The sequence below is a fragment of the Schistocerca nitens genome, chromosome 11, assembly GCF_023898315.1.
Source record: "Schistocerca nitens isolate TAMUIC-IGC-003100 chromosome 11, iqSchNite1.1, whole genome shotgun sequence".
Lineage (NCBI taxonomy): Eukaryota > Metazoa > Arthropoda > Insecta > Orthoptera > Acrididae > Schistocerca > Schistocerca nitens.
Genome location: NC_064624.1, coordinates 38,689,603 through 38,697,596, shown reverse-complemented (window position 1 = coordinate 38,697,596; position 7,994 = coordinate 38,689,603). Strand labels below are relative to the sequence as shown.

Genomic DNA, 7,994 nt, shown 5'->3' with positions numbered 1-7,994 from the left:
TTGACATGCTACAGAAGAGGGTGGGGGCGACTTGTGATACTAGATGTGTCTCGAGGTTGACATCCAGTATTTGTTGGGCACGTTGCATCTCTGTTGTGTGTGCAGCAAACTATGAGCTCTCGTTGGTACATGTTAATGATGGATGCATGTCTGCAGGATGTGAACAAATATTAGTTTTTGTTTAGCATTTTTATGTGTTTGATGTTCATTATGGTTAAAATATCTACAAGTATGAATAATGATACGTGGTAACAGTAAGTAAATTACATGTCATAACAGTCTGGTGAGTTTAATCATTTGTTCAAAATGGTTCAAATGGCTCTGAGCACTATGGGACTTAACATCTATGGTCATCAGTCCCCTAGAACTTAGAACTACTTAAACCTAACTAACCTAAGGACATCACACACATCCATGCCCGAGGCAGGATTCGAACCTGCGACCGTAGCAGTCGCACGGCTCCGGACTGAGCGCCTAGAACCGCTAGACCACCGCGGCTGGCTTAATCATTTGTTACTATTACCTAAGATGCACTTGATATGTAACAGCTAATTAATATTTAATTACAGAATTTGGCTGGAGTACACATACGGGGTTGGTGGCTCTTGATTGTGTGCTGATGGAAATTTATTGATACTGGTCACAGGCAATTGGATGGCAGTATATGGAAGCCAATAAGAATCGCTTAACATAATTATTCCTTTCAGTAGGTGAAATGAATTGATTGTTTTAGTTTTAATATGCAGAGTGCCAAAATAACTTATACGTTTCTGGTTATTATGAATTTTAGGGTGGGTTACTGATTTTCTTAGTTGTTTGATGAATGGAAAAAAGTAGATGTAGTGTCACAATGACCTGTAATGAAGCCTGAGGCCTAGGTTAGGGCTGGAGTTTGATCACTTTACCATGAGTTGGCGAAGCCAACAAATGTGAATGGAAGAAAATGTAGGTGTGCTGACAGACTAATCTGCAGAATACTAGTAGTGCAAGGCCTTGAAACATTGGAATGTGACAGTTCAGTTGTGAGCTACAAAGCCAATGACGCTCAAGACAGAAGTACAACTGAAATAAAAAACTGATGTGTGCTGTAGCCTGAGATATATGTTTCACGTTGCAGTAATCTACCTGCGTGTCTTATTTCCGATTTGGCCAAAAACTGTGACTAAGTGATTAAATTGTAACCTAAGAGAATAAAATACCAGCTAACTTTCTTTAGGGGCCATAGAAAATTCAGAATGAGCTTCTAGATTTGCAGTTGACAGCTGGCTTTGTAAGTGCACTTTCATCCAATGTTTTAATTAATAAGTATTTGCCTGTCTGCTGTCATGCAAAAAAAAAAAAGAAGACATATGCCATCTAAACAGTGATTTTTGTTTTATTGTGTCTAGTATCAGCAGGTAACTTTTGCCACTAATTTAGTAGAGACTACAGTCAACTTCAATTTGGTGCATAATTGGCACATTTATCTCTCAAAAAATGAAACTTTATTTTATATGTAAACTATACTGAGCCTAGTATGAGCAGATTGTGGTATGTATTTTGCACTGCACTTGAACATGAGTAGTTTTTTAAACACTACAGAAGAAGGAAACCTATAGCCTTGACAAGAAAAGGAAATTAGGTAAATCGGTATAAATGTAGCTGATGTTGCAACTTTCTATTATTGGGTTTTGATACTAATTAGTTAATGAATAGACATTCTTTTAACATGTTCTCTGAGCAATCATTTTGCAAGTATGAAATGTAAACAAAATTTTTGTTAAGTGGCAAAATATACTTTAACTTTGTGAAAGGAATCTGATTCTATACTTCAGCAATTACTTTCCTTATCAAGGACTGCCAATAATTTTAGAAAACACTCAGTATAGGAACATAGATATTTACATTACTGCACAACTATTAGTATTTTAAAATTTCTTAACTCCAGCATAATAAATTCATTTTCGTTTTTCGGTCACAAATGTTAGAATGAAGTGGCAACATAAAATTTATTAGTGGTTTCAGATGCTTAAAGCTTAATTTGAACTGACATCAGATCCCATCAGAACGAAAAACTGTTCTTATAAACACAAACGACGATTTACTACGAAATATCCTAAGCATAGCATTTGCAACTTCCGAAAATTCTCGAAACTGCATTTTGTTTCAAGTTGATATACATTTAAATTCTGGGTTAAAGATTTTTTGAATGAGGATAACATTGCTAAAATGGGATCAAGCTTGCTTTACTTGAATTTCTTTAAATTCTGATAGATGCTTCCATATAAAATGTTAAGCTGAGATATCATACCTTAATACAGATTAAACTATTCCAAGGCTATGGCCTCTATTTTGCTCATAATATATTTTGTAACTAAGTATTTTTGTAATTTTTTTCTATTGACATTTTCAAATATTGATGGCTGCTTTGAATAAGGTTATTTTTTCTATTGTGGTCATTATGTCTTTAGCTGCTTTACAGTTATTCATAGTATTTCAACCTATCTCTACAACTGCTAAAAAATATCGTCACATTAGTACAATAACTAGGTTGCTCGATCTTTTTCACGTTTGAGTCATCATTATTACTCTTCCCTCTGCTATAACTAGGTATCTCTCAGGATTTACTGTTAGATCACAATACTCACTTCAACAAATATGCAAATATTATATCAGTGAGCATTTCTCTGATACAAATAGCTATCTTGAATTGCCCAGGTGTTCGTTCCTTAATAAGAACTGTGAATGATATGATAACTGTAATGCCGGAGGCAGATATCTTGAACTACACAACTGTAATGCCTGAACTTCATACAGGGAAATATTTGTTGTCTCTTTGTATTGGCAACAAAAGTTTGGTGAGTATTTTTCCCCATTCTTTATGGTTTTGTCCTGTTTATGTCATAAAGAGTGAAAAAATCGCGGGTGTTTGGTTTCAGAGCCCTCTTGTAGTACTAATTTGTTAGTTATGAGTTCCAGAGAGAAAATATGATGTGGTTTGTTCTATAGAATTTGCAGTCTCTTGGTTGTATGTATAACAATATTCTTCTGAAATACTGTAGCTTTGAAATCAAATTTCAACACTTTATTCCTCTGTTCTGTTTCCTTCATTTTCTATGGATGCAGAGTGGAAACATTTTTTTTTTAATTTTGTCAAGCTGAAGAGTAAGGAAAGTTTGAAATATAGAATGCACAATACACTAGAATATATTTCTGTTCTTCTGTAAGTACTCTTGATTCTTCATGTTTCCTGTGTGAGAAACCACTCATATCAGTCACTTTCCCTATAATTTCCTTGCCAGTGACAACATTCATGATTGATATTCGCCATCAGATATCTCTCCTTCTATTTTGGAATATCAACTAACATCTGGTCATGAATCAGACGAAGAGCCACAAAAATGAGCAAATGTTAATTTGAATCAATGAAAACCAACTGATGGTAACAAAGTTCAGAGCTATTGTAGACAGCCAATGAAGGTGACATTACTGATGTGCACCCCTTTAAAGAACAGAATTTAGAGACATAGGAGAAACACTTTAGAGGACAAGCAACGCCATAAAAAATATAAAAACATTGATAACTCAGGGATATAAATGTTTTCAAAATCAGATACCAGTGCAAAGAATCCTACATTTCATTCAGGGAACTCCATGTTCCAGGAGCTTACATGAAAGATCCATGTTGAGACAACTGCAGATGTAAATGTCATTAGAAGAATGTCCATGCAGAAAGGCTGCGCATATTTAAAGATATTACAAATTAGAGATGTATAAAAAAGAGACTTTATTTGCAGTAATTCAAGCAAGATCTTTAAAAAAGCTAGCACATGAGTGAACTCCAAAAGAAACTTCACTGTTATGTTCTACTTCCTATGAAGAACAGAATGAATTCAAGACTGCAAGACCATGTTTCTGAATAAACTTGGAATCTGTTAAGGTGTTGTGGTAACAGCGATGAAGAAAAGAGCAGTCGAAAACACAAGTGAAGAAGGCAGAAGAACCATCATCTAAGGAAATTTAATTGACCAGAAATTTGGGATGGTGTGAGGAATCGAGCTGAAAGTTTTTCAGTGGCTCAGTCTTACTACTTTCACACTGGAAAAATAATAAAATACCTCAGATTGTCACTAAAACATCACACTTGTACAAATCTGTGCATACAGACCATAATTACAAAAAGACAGTTTCAGAGGATTATAGTCTCTGTTTTCATCATCCCAAACAAAGATCAGTGATGTCTCTACATTGCCTAGAGTACCACTGGGGTCAATAAAGGAGCACTGACACCTAATTATAATGCTCATCTTTTAGAAACGGACAGTGCTCGCAGAGGAGAAGAAACAAGAGATGGAGTGAGCCCAAAACTTATATAGGACATCTGTAAGCTGAAACTTCTGTTTCCAGGAAGTTTTGTTGACAGCAACTGATCCCATTAACAATGGTTTGTTTTATAAGCAGCGACTGAATTTTTTTTAATTTTTCAGACAATGACATAAAGTCAAAACAAGAAGAGTGTTTCATGTGTTCTGAAATACAGGGAAAACGAGGAAGATATGAGATAGCAAGCTATGTGTATGGATGTTGAAGGTTCTACCTGCAATGGTAAAGCTCATTTTAGTGATTGTTGTGGAAGACAGAATCCCAACAAATTTGCTGATGTGCTCGTCCGCTATTCAGGAAATATCTAACCTATAATTAATCAAACACTGGAAGATCTAACCTAGAATTAATCAAACACTGGAAAATCTAACCTAGAATTCATCGATTTAAAATTCATGTTTATTCATCACATTGAAATGGAATGTATCTCATTGCATTTTGCAGTCACTACAGAATTTTAAAAAAGGTGGTAAAAGTGGACTGCGCTGCTGACTGCAATGCTATTGCTGAATACGCGAGAAGAAGGGGGTGACAAACCTTATATTGTTCATGGAACAACCCATGAGAAGGTTGTCAGTTGACAGTATCATGCGATTTGTTATGATGCTATTCAATCTGTATATTGCGCAAGCAGTAAAGGAAACAAAAGAAAAGTTCGGAGTAGGAATTAAAATCCGTGGAGAAGAAATAAAAACTTTGAGGTTCACCGATGACATTGTAATTCTGTCAGAGACAGCAAAGGACTTGGAAGAGCAGTTGAACGGAATGGACAGTTTCTTGAAAGGAGGGTATAAGACGAACATTAACAAAAGCAAAACGAGGATAATGGAATGTAGTCGAATTAAGTCGGGTGATGCTGAGGGAATTAGATTAGGAAATGAGACACTTAAAGTAGTAAAGGAGTTTTGCTATTTGGGGAGCAAAGTAACTGATGATGGTCGAAGCAGAGAGGATATAAAATGTAGACTGGCAATGGCAAGGAAAGCGTTTCTGGAGAAGATAAATTTGTTAACATCGAGTATAGATTTAAGTGTCAGGAAGTCGTTTCTGAAAGTATTTGTATGCAGTGTAGCCATGTATGGAAGTGAAACATGGACGATAAATAGTTTAGACAAGAAGAGAATAGAAGCTTTCGAAATGTGGTGCTACAGAAGAATGCTGAAGATTAGATGGGTAGATCACATAACTAAAGAGGAGGTATTGAATAGAATTGGGGAGAAGATGAGCTTGCGGCACAACTTGACCAGAAGAAGGGATCGGTTGGTAGGTCATGTTCTGAGGCATCGGGAGATCGCCAATTTAGTACTGGAGGGCAGCGTGGAGGGTAAAAAATCGTAGAGGGAGACCAAGAGTTGAATACACTAAGCAGATTCAGAAGGATGTAGGCCGCAGTAGGTACTGGGAGATGAAGAAGCTTGTACAGGATAGAGTAGCATGGAGAGCTGCATCAAACCAGTCTCAGGACTGAAGATTACAACAACAACAACGAAAGGAGATGTGATCAGGAAACCAGTTAAATGGGTAAGACCGAATGAGGCGGTGCAGTGGACTCGCAATTGGGAGAACTATGTTGTAAACCAGTATCTGACTGTAGAGTTTTAGGTTTTCCGTGACTTGTCTAAATCGCTCCAAGCAAAAGTTGGGATGTTTCATTTGAAACGGCACGGCCGATTTCCTTCCCCATCCTTAACACAGTCCGAGCTTTGCACTGTCTCCAATGACCTTGGTGTCGATGGAACGTTAAATCTAATCTTCCTTCCCTCTTCGGATGGGAATGTCATAAAACAGCGTCCATTTGTTAAGCGATTTAAAGAAAACTTTGACGAAAAGTATAGACTCATAACTCTAACAAGAAAACAAGGAAATTTAACAAGATCTCACTGTCAAACGGTTTGTACATGCTCGTCCTGCCTGTAACAAAGGAAAATTACGTCGATGTTATGTCCATGTGCAGATCAATGCTTCCCACACGGTACAGTTAAGATTTAAAATTCCGAGAAATGACAGCTATTTTAAGTTATGTAGTTGTTATACTAAAATAGCGATAAGGATTTACCAAAGGGATAGAGTAGGTATTCTACCTTAATTTAATTTTCGCATTTTATCTTTCCGGTTTTTCCAAAATGCTTATCTCACAGCCCACGGCAGAGTGCTTTGTCTTGCTGCAATATCTTTGGTTTAGCTGGATTGTTTCAGTGTGTTGACAGCTGCAAGCTCGTGGTTTAGCGGAAATTTGTATGATATTCTCCAGGTAATTTTTAAGCGTTTATAAACCGCAAGCTAGAGTAAATGAAGAAAATTGTTTCGCAAGTAAATTAGCGCGGTACTTCATTTCTAACACAATAACAGTTGAGTTTGACGAGTGTAATAGTTCGCGAATATCTTGTGATGACGCTGTGGAAGCTATGTTTGAGGTTTCTGTTTTTTAATTTTTAATGGGTACATAGGGACGAGATTTTATTGTGTATTTGTGATCACATTACCTATAGTGTGCTTGGTGAAGGTGTACGAGTGTTATAAATTTTCAGGTTATGTTCATAACAACTAAATACCAGAGTTATTAGAGCTTCTTGTTTTTGGCAGTTATCGGGCTACCATTGCAGGTAGCCTGGAAGTTGGTAACGGAATAACTGTGTGTCTGTGCTCCTGACACAGTGACTCCAGTCTAAGCCCTCGGTGATATTTCAGAGACGATAGTTACCGGAGCGAACAAATATTTACGTACTTCTTCGGAAATGACGCTGGCCATCGCGAATGACACATATGTCAAAGTATAACATAATACAGTTGAATATAATAATTATTAACCTCATCATTTGACGGGAAATTGTCAAAATATGTGAATATATTACAGTAACTGCTAATATTTACAGAATTGATACACTGTGAGAATAAAACACAATTACGTACTTTTAATAAATTTATCATACACAGAATCCCCCATCTTGACTGTTGCTACCAACTGTTGTCAAATCTGAAATATAGCAGAATTTTTACGTAAACTGGTCTAACCGTCTCTATTACGATATTCATCTACAGAGTAGAAGGAGGGGTCAACGGAAGCGTTTGATTCCACCCGTCTGCTTTGACGTAAAGGTGTTGTGGTGTGTGAATGTCATTACGGCACGGTGTTTGAGTTGGTTTTTTTTGGGGGGGGGGGGGGGGCTAGCCGATTTAGTGTGCAGTGCAGGAATTTGCTGGTGGTAATTTATTTTATTTTATTTTTTTTTTCTAGTTGTGATGTTTTGTGTATTTATGGAGTATTGAATGTGATTTAATTTATGTAGGGATGTTTGATTTGTGGATTTTTGGGATTGTGGTTTTATTTTTCGCAGTTGTGTTGGTTTTTTGGTGTCAGTAGTTGTGGTGGACCTATATAGGTAACCAGAAATGACCGAATCCCATTTTCATAGTTGTAGGTGTTGATGTTTTGGTATCGTCATCTGAGGTTGATCTATGTATGTCAAGGGAAATGTCAGATTCCAATTTTCGTACTTTTAGTTGTGGGTATTGGTGTTCTAACGTATGGTTGACCTATATTCCTGCAGATTTTTGTTGGTGTACCAGAATGCTGTATTTTTTTTCTTTTTGTTCTTCATTTTGTGTTTTGGGATCATGGTGTTCTTGTTCTA

At 36.6% G+C, this 7,994-nt stretch overlaps 1 protein-coding gene across 9 annotated transcripts in view; it reads left to right on the top strand.

The window, feature by feature from the left end:
• The first annotated feature begins 6,529 nt into the window (after window positions 1-6,529).
• The window catches only part of LOC126213063 (zinc finger protein 43-like), a 173,432-nt gene continuing 171,967 nt past the window's right edge, over window positions 6,530-7,994 (top strand). For 8 of the 9 annotated variants that reach the window (XM_049940642.1, XM_049940644.1, XM_049940643.1 and 5 more), the window contains exon 1: window positions 6,530-6,613. The gene's annotated coding sequence lies outside the window, so the exon portion shown is untranslated. The remainder of the gene's footprint in view (window positions 6,614-7,994) is intronic. The other variant, XM_049940640.1, reaches the window with a different exon arrangement.